This window comes from Bombus pascuorum, chromosome 14 (genome assembly GCF_905332965.1).
Source record: "Bombus pascuorum chromosome 14, iyBomPasc1.1, whole genome shotgun sequence".
In the NCBI taxonomy this organism is placed as follows: Eukaryota; Metazoa; Arthropoda; class Insecta; order Hymenoptera; family Apidae; genus Bombus; species Bombus pascuorum.
This window is the reverse complement of record NC_083501.1, coordinates 8,088,663-8,107,094: the sequence shown is the minus strand read 5'-3', so window position 1 is coordinate 8,107,094 and position 18,432 is coordinate 8,088,663. Positions and strand designations below refer to the sequence as shown.

The 18,432-nt window shown below is 32.9% G+C and overlaps 1 protein-coding gene across 11 annotated transcripts in view; it reads right to left on the bottom strand.

The window, feature by feature from the left end:
- The window catches only part of LOC132914357 (potassium/sodium hyperpolarization-activated cyclic nucleotide-gated channel 3), a 222,451-nt gene that overhangs the window by 115,069 nt on the left and 88,950 nt on the right, over positions 1-18,432 (bottom strand). The gene's annotated exons all lie outside the window — the stretch shown is intronic.

Genomic DNA, 18,432 nt, shown 5'->3' with positions numbered 1-18,432 from the left:
GAAGAGAGAGGCGTAAAGAGAGAAAGAGAGAAGTTGGCTTACGAGATGTTCCAGCTGACGTTCCAGCACGCGTCCGAAATCAAAAATTCGAGATACGAAGGAAAGGGAGATAAGCGTTTTGTCGCTTTTATCGAATTCGTTCACCTTTCTTGTATTCGTACACTATTGTATCTATCGTATAAAGAGTATTACTGCGGTATTACTGACAATATTTAAAGCTCTTGGCGGTATCGTACGTAAGGAAGCCTACTATTTGGTGCCATAACAAATGGACTTTTGTATGTGTCAATCTCGCTTTAGTTCAATATATTGTTGATACTATGTTGAAAATCTTAAAAATTGGCAATAATGTCCACCCTCCTTTACAGTGACTATAAAAGTATTGGTCAATTTCTTCTCTAATGAAATGCTTTTTTTATCAGGTATCAAATTCCATTTTTACAATATCAATCTTTAGCGGAAGAATTTTTATATTCGAATAGTTCAATGGCTTTGGAACATGCTATCGGTGGTCAGAATCATCCGAATAACCTTTCTGCGAAAGGCCCCAATTTCCAAGATATTTGCAATAAAATATCGATAATTATAGTGAATTCCGCCTATAGTTGCGCATCCGTGACAGCGTACGTGCCTAGAGGCGGCCGAATGCAATAACATAATCCAAACTCAACTCTTATCTTTCGTTTATAATATATAGAATGTCCACCGACGTTTGCCGAACGACCGACAATAACTCAACGTAATAACCGAAAGATTGGCAATCGATGCTCAGCTTACGTCATCAAGTTGCATGCCTTGTGGTTCTAGGTAAACATTGTGTCGCCTAAAAAGAAGCTACATTTCCTTGTCACCTCTCTATGTTTACAAACTGAAGCATAGCATATAATACACTGTATATAATATAATCATGTCCGTACATAAACAACCGCGCCTCTAGGCAATCGATAAACAATACTAACACGTACGTTGTCACGGGCACACAATGATAGATAGAATTTACTGTAGTGGTACCGACAGTTTTGTACGAATATCTCGGGAACTAAGGCCGTCCGCGGATTATGTGTAAGGAAAAAGTTGTTTGGAATCATGATTTCGACAATATATTAAAAAATCATTAAGATCATTCTGTCATTTATTGAAATTATTTTAAAAACTAGCCTTTATAAATTTGAGTGTATGTAGCTCAACAAGTAGTGAATCCTAGAAATGTCTACGTGTATCAGAATTCAGCCAGCCTCCTTCATCCGAAGGTTAAAGTACGTCATGTTCATAAAATTAAATATGAAACAAACTGTAGAAATAAGAGGGATAAATAAAAAATTACGTTGAAAATTTTACGTAACGCAACTTTTCTTTGCGTAATATGATATATACAATGCAACATATACAGGGTGCGCCGTTAGAATCCGGACAAAAGAAGTTTTGTGCAGAAAGTTGTTTATTTAAATCAATACACAAAAACACATGAAAATGTTGTTATATCTCATTTAAAGGGTCCTTGCTGAGAACTTTTATTCTATGTAACCACCCTCTGCCTCTATGACCTGCTCTATTCTTGCTCTAAAGCGCGAGCACGCTGACTTCAACTGGTCGCGTTTAATTGTCGCGAATTCTGACTCGATAGCAGCTCGTAGGGAGTTGACGTTGGGGTGCCTGCATTTATTAGTTTGTCTCTCGATAACGCCCCACACGTAATAGTCCAATGGGTTTAGGTCGGGACTGTTAGGAGGCCAGAAATCTTTCGACCAAAACATGTCCACATTGTCAGAGAGCCAATTTTGAACAAGATGACTTGTGTGAGCAGGTGCGCCATCTTGTTGAAATAAATACGGCCTTCCAGAAGCCGTAATTTCCATCCACGGCTTTATTACTGTCTTCAGGACCTCCAAATAAACCTCCTTTGTGATTCTTTCGCCTTTTTGGAAGAAGTGCGGAGGCATGACGTCGCCCTCACTTGAGACAACGCTCAAAACGTGAACACTTGCTGGAAATTTGGTTTTGCCCACAACAGGAACATCTTCGAGATTGTGGGCCAGCCAACGGTCGTTCCTCCGAATTTTATAATTTCGACCGGCGTTCTCCCGGCGCGAAGACTTTCTATAATCGCCGCTCTTCTATCGTATTCCGGGTTTTGCTTAACGAGTTCTGTCATTTTGAGGTTATAGAAGACTTATTGACATATTTAACTAACTTCAGAGTCAATCAGCACAAACATCTGAATTCTAATATGGTGGGAACTACAAATTGAATTCTGTCCGAATTCTAACGGCGCACCCTGTATATGTATGCTCGGTTCTAAGCAGGTCGCCTTGATTCAACTTCGATGTGGTTATTGAATCAATTATTATTATCAAACCAGCTGGCTTCCCTTGTCATCGTACATCTAATCTCGATTTCGCTGCGAGTTAATTAATGCTAAACAATACACCATTACATTGCGATATGATTATGTGATCGATGGAAGTGCATTTCGTCGTTCTGTACAGTTTACTCAACAACTATTTAACTTTCCTCTCTCGTCAGTCAAACATTTCTATCCAAAGACACGACAACTTTCCTTCCTCTTATCTCTTTCACAATCTTTAAATTTTGTTCTATATCTATATTGATACAGAAAGATACAAAATATATTTCAATCTATTATTTTTATTTCGATTTATTTTGTAGATTTATCCTTGATATGTAAGAGTAATGTTCATAAATTTGCTCGTCTTGTCAAGTAATATACTTCTTCTATCCAAAAGAACAACAACTTTTCTCCGACACATATTTTTTACGATTCTCTTATATCTTAAATAAAAATTCATCAATAGAAAACGATTTTGTATACTGTAAAAACACAGAACATCTCCAATATCGAAAATTTGTAATTGTTTTCAATCTTGACTTATTTGACAACTGTGGGTACTGGAAAAAACAGGTTCGTAGATTCGTATTTAGCTCATAAAACTCAACAAGTATTACAACTGGAAGTTGTAAAATTAGATACTATCCTTTGACTGAACCTTCGTTCTAAATAACAAATTTTCTTATCATAACGGACAAAAGATCTTTCCAGAACTATCAACCCATTACATATAACACGAACCATGACTAACAAACTCATTTCTCCAAAGATTACAGACATCATAGATACTCTTAAACGACCGAAAGAAACAAAAGCAAAAAATCTACAATCTTCAAACGTCTCAGGATTCTGTAATTCGTGTTTTGTTTTTATCTCCGAATGGTTTGCGATGAAGTGAACTCTCGATTGATGGAAAAAGCCAGGACCTGGAACTTTTGAATCGCTTACGAGCTTTGTGAATGATTCGTCGCAGTTGCGAGTAAATGGCTCTTTACCAACGTTTTTCTTCCATCTTTCCGGATTCCACTCCTCGAGCATTGATCTCATTTTCTTGGTCTACGACGTCGTTCGACGTCTCATTAGCAGGATAATTAGTTTCCTCTTTTGACAAATTTCTACCTCTGTTGAGATGCGATTACATCTTTAGACACAACGTTAGGCGATATTCTGAAGGGACAAGAAATTCTGGAGGGAATGGTAAAGAAAGTTTGATTTATGGCACATAAGAATTATTTATTTTATTATGTTAATAGACCACGGTATTTATGCATTTGTGGAAAATTTGAACGTGCAAGATTACACAGAATGCACGTAATATGACGAAATATATATGCTTCCTTTAATATTTTCCTATAATACTTAATAGGTAATGAAATTGACTACCCTTTGGTCTTTTATCGGGGTTTTACTTTTTTAAATATATTCTCGCAGATGAATTTATATAAAAAATGTCTAATTATAAAATATTAGGAATTATCAAAATAGGGACTACGGAAAGCTCCAGAGGAGGGCGCGGGGGGGATTTATCCTGGAACTTGTAAGCTGGCCTACTATACCAAGCTAATAACAACATTAAGTATTTACTAATTATTTACAACCTTTTTCTTGTCCATTCTCCTTCACACCATTACAACACACCAATTATTTTGAGTAAATGACCTGTTCAAAGTAATATTACACGAAGTTATGAAGTGGTCTTGTATAATTGGTCTTAATTTCGTTGAGATAAGGAATCGTTAAGAATTTCCTCTATCTATGTTGCAGGTGCTAAGAATTATATATGAGGAGAATATTCTTTTTTTTTTGCCTTTTCTATGTTGTTTTCATAGGTAGACTTTTTTTAATATGTTAACATCTCAGGGGGTTAATTTCCCCCTTCGTATTAAACTTCTCCTCATATTTAATATAACACGTCACAGAGACCTTAAGGGGCTGTGTGCAATACACGATTTTACAAATCACATTTTTCTTCCGTTCCGAACAATTGCCAAAAACCGGGAGGCGAATGGATTTGAACCGCCATCCTTAGTGTTTGCAATCAGCTACAGTAACCACATAGCCATCGTCGTCTACTACTAACCGTAGTTCCATAATTTGTATTTGAGGCTAAACCTTCTGATCTCGCACTATTAGATATATATTGTTCATTATAATATATTATAATGTATTATAATAACTTATATATATATAAAACTTTAATTCCTTTGTTTTATAGTAAAAAACGTGTATATAATATTTTATAATGAAATAAATAATTCTTATTCTTTATAATAACACAAAGGCCAAACTTGTCTATACAATATTATTATTAATAAATAATATATAACATTATTTAGTATAAAATAAAAGGTAAAGCTTTATGTATACTTGTAAATAATATTATTAATTTAGAAATAATTCATTACTATTATTAATGTTACATCATATACTGTCTAACATTTAAAATCAGAATAAAATTAAATTTCTTTCTTGTAACAATGTTTTCCACGTTCGTGTTCAAACGCTGCCTATCAAAATACAGCTTCGACGTCCAAGAAATAATAAAGAGTAATGCAAATGCAATTAGACGGCTACAGCAGGCATACAAAAGATGTAGACCGTCGAAAAATTTTAGCTCCGTGCCGAGTGCGTTTGCAAACGACTATGAAAAAATTTGCATAAAGCCACCAAGATGTAAATATGCATAATATGCGCGGTTCGAGATTCTGAGAACGGGCGAAAGTTTCACGTTCCATACTCTGCGAGATAGACGGCTTGTTGGTGACGAAACGATAGCATAAAATAAAAGCCTGTTTTGCATCATGAAACTCGGTAAAAAAAAGAACTCAATGAGTATCGTTGGACAAACGTCCATATAATTGAAATGATTGCGAATAAAGCGATCTATGTTCCACATGATCGTGACCGATAGAATGTTTTATGCTTAAATTCGAATGAATTTTGTCGAATTTTGTTGAAATTTTATTAGTAATAAATGCGAAAGACTTGTTAATTGAAAATTATTGAATTAGGAAGGTTATTATTTATGTTGGACTCTTTTGGAATTATTTTAATAAAAATGAAAATTTGAAGGGAAGAAACTGGAGGATGAAATTTCTTTGATTGGCTACAGAGGGTGGGTTACACAATAGCGAAAAGAATTTGTAACTTATAAATATGTAAAGTTTGTTTCACAATGTATCCCTATGTAACGATTTGTCATACTTGTTATGAAGTGTTTTTCACATGCACAATTACCTATTCCTACGTAAATTACTCGGAATGATTAGTTAAAGAGACGATTATTCAAACAAGATAATCAGTTGACAACGAAATCACATGTCTTGCCAGCATTTATTAAAAATTAAGACAATTTTAACACGATTAATAGAAATAGAATAAAAGAACGATTTTGAACACGACAGTCGATAAGAATAATCTCATTAAAAGGCAAAGATATCCTTTCATTCGCTATATAGATGGTAAGTTACGTAAATGAATAAAACGAATTAATTGGAGAACGAAAACGATATTCACATTATCGTGTAATTATCAGATTTTTTGCGTTAGTAAATAAATTATGTTACTTTATAGTGTATTATAAGTAAAAAAAATTTGTTAGAAGAATAAGGAAGAAATAAAGTTTTACTATTTTTTAATCCGAAATTTGAGAGATGCAGAATGGACAGACTTTTTTGGTCCAAAGAAAATTATACTTGCTTTTCAAAATAAAGTCATTAAATTTTTGTATTGCTACTGGCTAATCTTAGAAAAGGGTCCACCAATTTTGAAGGATACTGCATAATATGACTAGTTCTGGAAAAATTGCAAAATATAATAAAATTATCTTCGAATCATCTCTTGAATACTAGACATATCTGGGTTAATTTATTATAGTTTCATGTGTAATAATGAGGCTGATAAGAAACTTTTTAAGTTAATAGCTGTAACTCTTTTTACATCACACCAAAGTGATGGAGTTCGTTTCATAAGACGACTCTAATCTATAATAAAACCTAAACTATTGTAAAATATTAACAAATATACAGCAGAAATACAGAGAACAGAGAAAAATCGGCAACATAAAAGATTCAGCTTCATTACCATTTAACATTTACAGCCTAAATTTCGTAATTTATTATTTTTTTTTTTCAATGAAAATGAGATCCTACAGATTTAAATTCTACTTCATTCTTACATCAGTAATGTTCATAACATTTTACATACATTTAAATGACATTAACGTACAAGTACTGCATCATCAGCATTAGTAACATAAAATTTCAAAGTAAAATTCAATTGTGCCTCTCAAATGCTACAAAACCGCAAATAAAGTTCCTTGCAATAAAAAATACAGGATTTATCACCAGTAACACTCGTAAAAGACATATGCGAAAAATACACTATTGATACAAAATCTACAGCACGTGTTTGTCAAGGTGTTATTTAGAACTGTGCACGTGAGCCGATCGATTATTATCGACGATAGCAGGAAGAAACATAAATTGTAATCGAAGAACGAATTCTTCCGAGATACGTGACGAAATTCGCGAGCAATCTTACGCAACGATCGTCCATGGTGCTATGAAAAGTTATACGTATTAACGTATTACGTAAAAATTCGATGCAAAAATACCTCGATGGCGATAAATACCGAGGTCAATCGAGTCTGGCCGTCTTTAAAAATCATCCAACGTCGCAACAAAATGTGTCAACGACCAATTGCTCGGGATTCCATGAGCTTCCTTCGAATCAACGAGGTAAAGATGCCACGAATTCGTGAGATGTCCAAGATGGACATAAAAAATTTAATTGGAAAGGCTTGATGATAGTTTGCGATCGTTCTAGACGATGATGGATAATTATCTAGATAGACCACGAAGGTAGCTATGCATTTTTAGAAACTTCAAGATTTCAAAGATCTATAGAATGCATTGTAATGTGCAATAATGTATAAAGTATTCAAAGTACAGCACTTACTATGATATTTAGTTGTTAAAACGAATTTTTACTCAGATTCCACGTCGTTAATTATGTTCATAAAAATGGAATCACGAACATACATACTAGTTCCATTTAAAAAATTTAAGGTTGTACAGGACAGATTTAATATATACTTTTGCTCGTAAGTATGCTAACATACTAGCTGATTTGACGTCACAGTATGAGAATTTCACCAAAGCGTATAAATTAATGTTGAATTAGTAATTAAAAGCAACACATATTACTTTTTTACGGAATCACCAAGATATAAATCTAAATTGGATAGTAAGAAACACTGCAGTCGTGCATGTACTGTAGTATATTTTAGTATATACTATATTGTAGTATATTGTATAGTATATTGTAGTATATACTATATGTATATTTATACTATTCAAGTATCATTGGTTGTATTAACATCGGAAGTATTTCTATCGGTTTAAGAGGTCTAATTTGTCTTATAATCGAAAAGTTAAAGGACTATGATTATGAAGAACCAAACCATTGCAGCTTGATTTGACTGCAGTCTTATTATTAAAATTGCCTGGTCAAAAACAAGCAAATATTCGGATATTCCTGAGCGAATGAGAGAATGTAAAAATTCGCAGAAAAGGCTACAAATGTTACGACACCAAACCATCGCCACACTCACACCAAAGAAGGACGTCAAAAGATCCGTGAAACCAAGAGGAAGAAGAATCGTCCCTCTTTCTTGCCATTTGATCACAAGCTAAAAAAAGAAGAGGAAAAAAGATATCTCGCACCCTTTTTCACGTCAGGAAAATCTGATTTAATTAATTCCTATCGATCGACGAGCAGATTGTCGGCTCTCTTCATGCGCCGCTTTTCGGATTAAATTTGACATCCGACGCGCATTTAAGAGACTGTTCAATGTATCGACAACCAGAGGATTAAAATTTTGCTCTTTTTTTCTCTCGATATTTTCGCACAACGCAGCAACAGAAGCAAACGTGAAATCGATTCGACTCGCGCGAATTCGCAACGCCGAGTTATCCAATTGCACGATGCAACGACGACGATACTTAACGTGCTACGAATTGAACCATTGAGCTCCACCGGAGAAAATCGAATTTGAAAATTTATCAACTGTACTTGAACGTGATTAATTCCGGATTGAACAAAAGAAAATAATCGACGGGAGATTATTTTACAAATGAAAATAAGTCGAAGATGTAAAATAACATTTATCCACAAGGTGTTCTGCTTCAGAGATAAATAAATTCGAAAATTCTTCATAGTGTAATAAGACAATTCTTAACTAAACAGAAAAATGTTATTCTACATTTCTGTTGTATTTTGGTATGTAGAATAACCTTCTGCTGGTTACTTATTCACATAATTTACTCAGTCGGTATTAGGTAAGTATACCTAACAAATCTACAAACTAGATTCGCTGGAAAATTAACCTTAGAGCGAAAAAATTTTATTCTATAGTTTCTTCTCACTTTTGCGGAAGAAATCACGTCATTCCAGTGTTACTCGCCCGGACTTTCTATATTGGTGTTTTCTGATTTTTTATGTCTTCTCATGAAAGAAAATAGCGTTTTATAACGTCTCTGTTTTATAGATACGTACATAATAAGCTATAAAAAAGTGAAAAAACGAGCATAAAATCGCGTGGTACATGCGTGACGCAATTAACTTCGCGGGAACGTATAAAAATCACGAATGGCAGTAAAAAATTCAGGTACAGTAACGAGCATTTACATAAATGACAATCTTGCTGTACAAATTATATATGATTAAGTTTCTCGACCTAATATTTTTTGAGAGAAGAAACGGAAGAAGAAAATCATTGGAACATGCACACTTTCCTTTTATTTCTAAAGTATAATTGTATTAAGAACTTTTCTTTCATAAGTGAATTATAGGCCAATAAAATAAGTTAAGAACATCCTGGGGGAAATAGCTTAGCGTAGGATTTCTCCTACTAATCGTAATCCCGACATGATTAATCTTTGATAGCTAATTTCGAACGTTGGAAGTAGAAGTCTCAGATAGTTGTGAAATGAAATAGAAGAGAAAACTAAATACCTAAATAAACTATCGGATCGAAAATATTGCAAAATTTCTCAGCGCATTAAATCCTACATCATCACGAACATTAAATATAATCGTATTACGAATTTCCTGTAGAGTGTGCCATATATAAGAATTTATTTCATGTCTCTCAGAAACACTCCTTTAATAAACCCGAGAGGTTTCACCAAACGAATAGACGTAAATCTTTCATGGTTCTAAGATTTACAACGCTTTAAGACACCGGTTTACCACATACTCGCACCTCCACCGATCTATCGTGTAATTACACAAACTTCTGCTTCTCTTTCCATTTACATATTGATTCGTGCTCTTCGTTCAAATTTTATCGTTTATTGGAAATTGTTCCGAATTTGTATGTTGAATCTGTTCTACTCATTTAATAGACCATCTCTGTGGATAATTTATAGTTATAGTAAGATCTATAGTTATCGATCCAAACCTTTCTAGGCTTGTCAGGTGTACTTGTCTAATACCGACTGAGTAAATTATGTGAATAAGTAAAACTGTCGTATTTGTTATTTCTTTTTCTATCGTTTTGTATCGTTTAAATAGAGTTATATCATGGACATTGTTAGGAAATAATTGGATATTTTTAATCGAATCAAAAATTGATAAAACTCCAGTATCTGCTGTACTATAGTTCAAAATTACTACGAGTTCTATAGAATCCAAATATTGGGAAAGAAGTCGAAGCTTAAAATCCTATTACCATAGGAAACTTTATGTCAAAAATCTCCTGAGGTATAGGAAAATCAGATTAGAATTCTGTTACCTTAGAAAAGTTTTTCGTCAGAAATCCATCGAAGTAATGGAAAATCGGGTTAGAATTCTGGTTGCCTTAGAAAACTTTTTCGTCACAAATATATCAGAGTATGTAAAAGAAAATATATCAGCTTAGGATACTGCTACTTTGGAAAACTTTTTCGCCACACATTTATCAAAGTAATGTTAGCTTAGGGCATTGTAGCTTTGAAAGACGTCAACATTTTTTGTCAAAAATTTATCTATAAATAAAGTAGAAGAAACTACTTAGGACATTGTTACTTTAGAATACTATTTTTATCAGAATTCTATCGAAGTAAACGGAAGTCAGTTTAGTTATCTTGGGAAATATCTTCGGCAAAATCTATTGAAATGATAGCGATCTATCAAATTCAAAGTAAATAAAGCCAGAATAATATTACTTTAACAGTATTTCCTAGAAGATTTATCAGTATAAAATAAATTACTACTCACATCCTTGAAACCTTAATTTCGAATTAATAATGAAATTAGGAGAAAATTCAGTTCGTATACGCAATTCAAAATATTGTTCGAAATTTTTAGTCAGTAGCGCAAACTGTAAGTACGTGGTGTAGAACGCGTTAATGGATCGGGGGTAGTAGTGAAATTATCGCACGATGTAATGATGCGTTGAGTTAACAACGGGTTGGTAGGCGTGAAAGCTTCGAGACCAGAACGAATCGTGACGGTAATGATGGGTCGAGCGGGTTACAATAACTGGTTGCACCGAGTGAGAAACGTGAATGAGGCTCGAGGTTCGCCCAAGTTATGGAAAGTGAGATTTCGTGAATAACTATGGACAGAGGAGAATCCACAAAAGTAACGAGGACTTTTAGAAATACACAAAATTTTAGAAACTTGGCAAACTTGGCGAAGTATGCATTTTTAATTTGAGTTAAAAATACCAAAAAATCCGTGAAGGTATTTAAAATCGAGCAAGAAGACATAAATTTGCAAACTGTCATATCAAAGAAACAAAATATGCACCACGACATTAAAATTCATGTCAGAATTAGATAAATATATCTATATATACGTCTAATTATGCATTACAAATTTCTGTGAAAAACGACTTATTTACAATAAAGTTAAGTAAAGTTGACAAATCCCGTAAAGAGAGCGAAATGAGATTTTAATCGTAAAATAATTTCCCAACGATTAGAAATTCATTATATCGTCGGTGACGCATGTTTATTCCACGGAAGAAGCCATTAAAGCTTCGTTTGAATCTTTGGATGCATCATACGTCAACCAGGAAGGAATTTTATCTAGTAAAGTATTCGAAATTATGTGACCCTCGTCCGGATTCCTGGTTCATGTTGCTTTCCAGTGCTATCCTTGACCTCGACTTCAACGCAGCGGTGCATATAGACTGTTTCAACATCTTAGTTATAAGAAATTCCTACTACAGTTCGCATCAAAAGTTCTTAATTGTCCGAAGAATATAGAAAGAATTATAAGAAATAAAAAATTAGCTACACAAAGATCAATTTTCTACAATTACTTCACTACAATATTTTATTCTTCTTTACTATGTGTGTATGTAAAAATTTACTTGGAACAAATATCTTACGTTCTCCTTATGATCAAGATACATGCAAAATTCGAATGATCTTTGTCCATTTTCCTCAACATTATTCGATAAGGGATTTTCCCTGATATGTATATTTCCGATGAACATTTTCCGTGTAGGAAATTTTCACTGCACAGGACAATTCTTCCGCTTATTATACACGTATCGTTTATTATTATATATGAAATAATAGACTGATACATTACGAAATAATTTATTACGCTTATATGGAAAATTAAATAATGTTCATTAAGAAGAATTTATACTACAAGAATTGCTCTGATAAAAATTATTTACATTAACAGAAGCTTTGAACAAGACAAACAAGCGTATCATAAATTTCACTTTAAATGACAAAGAATCAAGTTTGTTCTAGTTCATTAAAACGAAGCAATAAAAGACACATAAAATCAACAATATACATTCTAGGAAAAATCTTGTATCATAGTTAATGAAAAGGCCTGTACACGACACGGATACGTGCCAATGGCACCTGAATGCGCAGAATGTATGTTGGTTCCAATGTCAGCGCGCCAATTAAAAATGAACGCCTGCTTAGCAGACTACCTTATTTACACCTCCCCTCCTCCCTTCAGCCCCTCCGTCTGTTTCTCTCGCACCACTTACTGTTTTCACTCTTACGGGCATTTATTATCGCTGGAGCTGAGTATAATCGAAATCAGTAAACAAATAACGAACACAGAGAATCTTCTGTTCATTTGTCCAAGAGTAGCATTCTCGAATTTGCTAACACAATTGATGTATTTGTTGGACCAACGCAAATGAGTTTGGTACTAATAAAGCCAGATATTTATGTTACAATTATTATTTATATTTTTCTGATCGTTATACAGAAATTTTGTTCGGATAGAAAAGTTACTTTTTAATAGAGATTTTTTATATAGGAAAATTTTGCTAAACATCAATTTTTTTGGTTATTACATATATATTTTTTATTTTAGTGGAATCTGTATTTTACTTGTATGCACAAACGTATTTTATTTCCTGGACTTGTATAAATATCTAACGAGCTGGTTAACAGCAATCTAGGAATGTTAATTATTTCTTAACGACGTTGCGTAAACAATTTTTTGCTGAAAGAATATTTTAGTGATATAGCGAATATTTTAGTGACATAGTGAATATTTTAGCGACATAATGAATATTTATGGAATTTTTAACGATCTGCAGTTACCATGTTTCTTTGTTCAGAATAAACTAGGACGATATTTTTATGATTGTAGAGAATAATCAGATTAAAATGATCTCTGATGAACTGTCAAAAATATTATACTGTTTTCATTATATTCAGTTTCTTTTTCATTTAAACATCAATTAATATAACTGTTAAGGAATGTTTCCTAGCACTTAAGTTAGTTCATATTAATTCTTTTTAACCTCTCGCAATCAAATTCTACGATATATGGATTTTTCTACTTTAATCTAAATTACAGGTAATGAGTATGTATAGTGACATTCACCCAGAGAGAGTTTAACACTGTTTCAGGCTTCCGGGAAACTACATTATATACATGTGTATATATATATATATATATATTCCGCATGCTTTTCGTCTTTGTCAAATATACATATGAACAATCATGGTAGGAAACTATATTATATTTTGATTGCCTTTTTTCTTACCATATTTAAATTAAAGAAAAATAATTGTACATGAGTACGTAGCATGGTGGTTATTTTTATTATACCTTGCCCCTTTATAGAGAGTCAGGTTTAAGTTAGGTCATAGAAGGTTATTGAGGGTCAAGGTATAAAAAGGAAACTGCTAACATCAACGCAGTCATTCTTCGGAAAATAATACGTTCAGAATATTCCATATCAATTATTCCATATACAGATATAAAAATCATTTAAAAGAAAACAAAAAGTAAGAAATAGAAAACGTAACATCGTAAGATTTCTCCTTTGGCTTGTTCGTTCAAAGAAAGAAAGGAAAGAAGAAAAATGATAAAAGGAAATCATGGTCGACGGATTGAATTATCAACGGTGATAAAAGGACGGGAGTTAAACGTGGCGTATTATCGCGAAACGGAAAGAAAAATTTCTTTGCTGGCACAGATATCAGGTACTGGCAGCAGGATGTTTAATGATATTCGAGCGCTACTTGGAACTCTTCAAACACGACCAATCCGATAAAACAAAATTGTATCAGATTCCTTCTGAGAGTTGAAATTAATTTTAATAAAATTAATGGCTCTACTGGCAACCGATCAAATCCGGTTTCCTACTGAATCGCGATATAGCGTTGTTTTCTCAAGGTTACTGAGGATTAGTCCAATTTGAATGTATTCGTTGCAGCCTTTTGCATTTTTCATTTTATTTACATTATTATAATTCTATAAACTTAATCTTTTCAAATTTTATAAAATTGTAGGATCTAGGTAGAGAAAATAGCGAAGAAAAATAATGTAAACAAACCTTTCGAGTTTACTTTCTTAATCATGATAATAGAAGACAGATGTCAATTATGTAAATTGACTGCGCATAAAATTGCAAATGAAATGTTTAAGCAAATGTTGTGTTAAATCAATGGTTCAATTAAATGTTTAGAAAAACAGATGTGAGAAATGAAAATAGTGCGTTTCTTCTATTTCGGGAATTTTTTAATTAATACAATTAATTGAGTATTTCGTTTTGGATGTCAAAGTTCTTACAATCGAAATACAAATCACGCGTAGGATTAAATTACATTGCTAATTATTTCGCGTATTTTCCCTCAGAACTAAATAACAAAATACCGAATAAATCAGTGTGGTGCAGTTTTAATCACTCGTTGATTAAATGTAAGCAGCGGCTTTGATCACGTATAAAGAAATTCTCCGATATTTTTCTGCGTTGCGTTTCAATCGATTCGTTCAAGTTCTAAGAAGGCTTTTTATATAAAACATTATTTTTTTTCTCTTTCTCCTTATTTTCCTAACGTTTTAATTTTCTTACTTTCATTACCCTATTTCTCAATCCTTCGATATCTTTACTTTCGTCATATGAATTATGTTTCCCTATATTCTCTAATATTTTAATTTTTTTATATTTCCAAGCTTCTTATTTTTTAACTCCTCGTCACTGAAGTTCTATATATATATTCTCGTATTTCCATTTTTAATTGTATTCAATTTTGCTATTCGTTTATTCATTTTCGTTACATTTTATTTATTTTTTTTTTTTTTTTTTTTTACCTTTTGATGCACGTATTATATAGCTCTGACAGATTGATTTTTTTACGTTCTATTTTATTTTACACCAGGTAACAAAAATAAACGGAAATATCAGGTTTCCCCATTTCCTTTCCCCCAAATTTAAACCAGATCGCGCTATATTTCAAAAGCTCAGTTTAATTCCAATTGTTTCGAATCTATTTTCGATTGTTACCGATTCTACGGGAATTACATTAATTCTTAAGTGGAAAAAGGTATTTATCAATGTTCATATACATTTAACTCAAAAATATTAATCATATGTGAAACATTACTTACAACAACGATTGTTATTATTAATATTAATCTACAATTTAATTAATAACATTAATAATATTATCTAATATCTATCTATAGCTATTTGACAAAACATTCGAAAAGAAGAAAAGAAATAATTTGTTCGTTCAAGAATTAACATAATTTTCACATATATCCTATACTTTAATTTCTATCCGTGTTATTTTAATTTTAAAACCGAATGCTTCCTCTATCGAATAAAATCGCGTGATTACTTTCTTTAACAATTCCACGAAGCTCTACTAAAATTTCTCTAAAGTACCGAGCATAAAACGATGCGGACCATGCACATCTGTTTCGTCAACAGAAAATTCGCAATTAGTCTCAGATCATTCAAAACAAGTAACGAGCATTCGTGACGGAAAGGTAAGATTACCAGGATGAAACGTGAGCTGTGCTCTAATTAAATCCGGATTGAAGCCGATGGAAGGAAAGGCGGTGGAATTAAGAAACTCGTCGCGATCGATCCGATTTTTATCTTATCGTCGTTCTCCTTACACACTCCAGCAAACGCATCGTGTCATCGCTAATATTTGTGGTACCTATTGACCTTCGCTCGTGTTAGATCTCTAAGTACCTCTTGCCGTGCCAGAGGCATCCTCTAGGCTATCGCCACGATCTTTTAATAGAATTTTGTATCCAGAGTCTTTTAATCCTGCTGTGAACATGTCGAATGTTTTTCATGTCTTTATCCTACTTTCGTTTCATTTTGTTCAAGAGTTATTACGCTTAAAAATATTATGAAATTGTAAAATACAATTTTATAATAACTGCATATTACAAATTGTTGTATACATGGAAGATACGTTTCCTAATCGGGAATATCGTTATTTGCATTCGATAATATCGACTCTAAGATTATATATAAATATAAAAATACTTTCGTATCTCTGTTCGTGTTTTCTGCTCTCTGATACGAAGCCAATAGAAGTAGAGATGTGCCACAGTATATTAACCTTAAATCACGATGTTGCATTGCAACATTTGTGTTAAAATTCAATCAAAATCTAATCCTTTTGCTACAAAACAGCGAATAACGCTTACAGATCGATTTAATATTAATATTAAATTTTTAATCTATATATATATTATACGCTCTTTAAATAACTTAGATTTAATACCTTGGGCGTTAAACAGTTAACGTTGATACAGTGCAGTAGCCAGAACTCGGTGATCAATAATCCGAGACATGAGCACGGTTGCCTTTAATGAATGACAACCGTAAGGTGCACATCGGTATTAGTGCGTGCTTGGAACTTTAATGAAGTCAGCTACAATACCGTGGAAAGGTCGGAACACTCTTCAAAAATGGACGCGACTCGTGTAACCGGAACTTATACACGGAAAATGGTATTTAACTGGAAGAATCTGGGTCGTGAAAGGCCCGAGAATCTCCGGAGGATGTAAGAAATGCTTGATATTAACGGGCAAGCGATACAAGCGATATTATGTAGCACAAAGCGAAATGAAAGCATAAAATGTTTATCCTTGATGGGATTACAGGTTCTTCACGTATAAATCGACTTTTGTGTAATGGTTCTTTTTTATGGTTTACTTGAAAACGACGTACACTTATTACACTGATGTATATAGCGTTGCTGATCTAGAAGGAGCACTTTCGATAAAATTGCACAAAATACACAGTGTTCCTTCAATGGTTCATAAGATGTTCTACCAGTTTGCAATAACGTGACGAGGGAAAAGCATTGATAAAAATTTATCTGTATCTATCCAGAGATTGTTATACCTTGTTTTTCCAAATAATGTTACTTTTCAAAGAAACTTCTTTCTATCGACTTCCACACATTTCATTTTCATAGCATCAGATTCTTGTTGTATGAAATGATACAAACTTTAATATATTTGAACCTAATTAATTAGCACGTAAATGCTGTACTTAATACACACAATGGTGTACCAATACTAAAAAGTATATAAATATATATATATATATAAAAAGTATAAAAATACCTAATGTAAATAATTCACTTCACAAAACCATCTGATGAAATGTCCCTCTATTACTGGTAATTACTAAAAATAATTTTTTTCATGAGATAGAAATTCAATAAGCCAATGGAATAAAGCTGAGAAGGAATTCGGTTTCGATAGGATTAAATTCTCTGCTTTATTACAAGACACCCTATATAAGTTAGAAAACAAGTGGTTAATTCGTCATAAAGCTTTGATGGAAAGAAAAGTTCTACGATTAATGTACACTTCGCGTGAATCTGTGCTGTTTCCAAGGAACGTTGAGAATTAAAAATGGGAAAAATAGCACGGGCTAAGTCAACTTTTCATATCAAGAAATCAGGTTCGATGTTCTGTATGTTTTTCGGGCGCGAAATAATTTATAGCGGTCTTGTTCGGCCTAATATGCCCGTCAATTGAGCCAACAAAGGACATTCGTCGAATTTATTCGCAGCTTGCATTAATTTCGCCCGGGGAATGGCTGTGATTATTTTTAATTGGACCTAAACGGACCACGGATCAAAACGCTGGGTCTCGTTTTCGACCGTTTCTTCCGTGCTTTCCTTTGTTCGTCAGAGAAACAATTAACAATTAAGGAACAAACATTTTTGCTCTTAAATTGCCACGAGAAGGGAACGTTGTTAATTGTTAACGAGATGAATCGAGACGGATTTGCGCACTGTCTAAAAACGACACATTGTTGGTAATAATGTCCGCATGTATTTTTGAAAGATTGTTTAAGGACAAATGACAGGTATAATTGAGGTTATTCAAACAAAATTAAGCGACAACAGCCTGACTAACAAATGCTATTCATTGTAGTACTATTATTAGATATTCTTCTTAAATGGTATTAATAATAAATCGTATTATTAAATATTACTATAATTTCATTGTTAAAGACGTACTAGTCACGTTAAGAAATATTGCAGTATCATTGTTAAATTATACGAGATATTGTGTTGATATTATACACGAGTTATTGTGATGATATTATTAACCATGTAGTAATAATTAAAAATTATATAGCAGTCAACTAACAATTACATCACTGTGTCCAATGTAATTTTCTTATTTTTATTTTTGTCATATTTGCAGCTATATAGTCTGTCTGACTTCAATTATAAATACCGCAAACTCAGGACCACAGTGTATACTACGAATTAATCATATCACGCAGATCTGTTTTTTCCTAGTAGGAGCGATTAGAAAGTAGACAG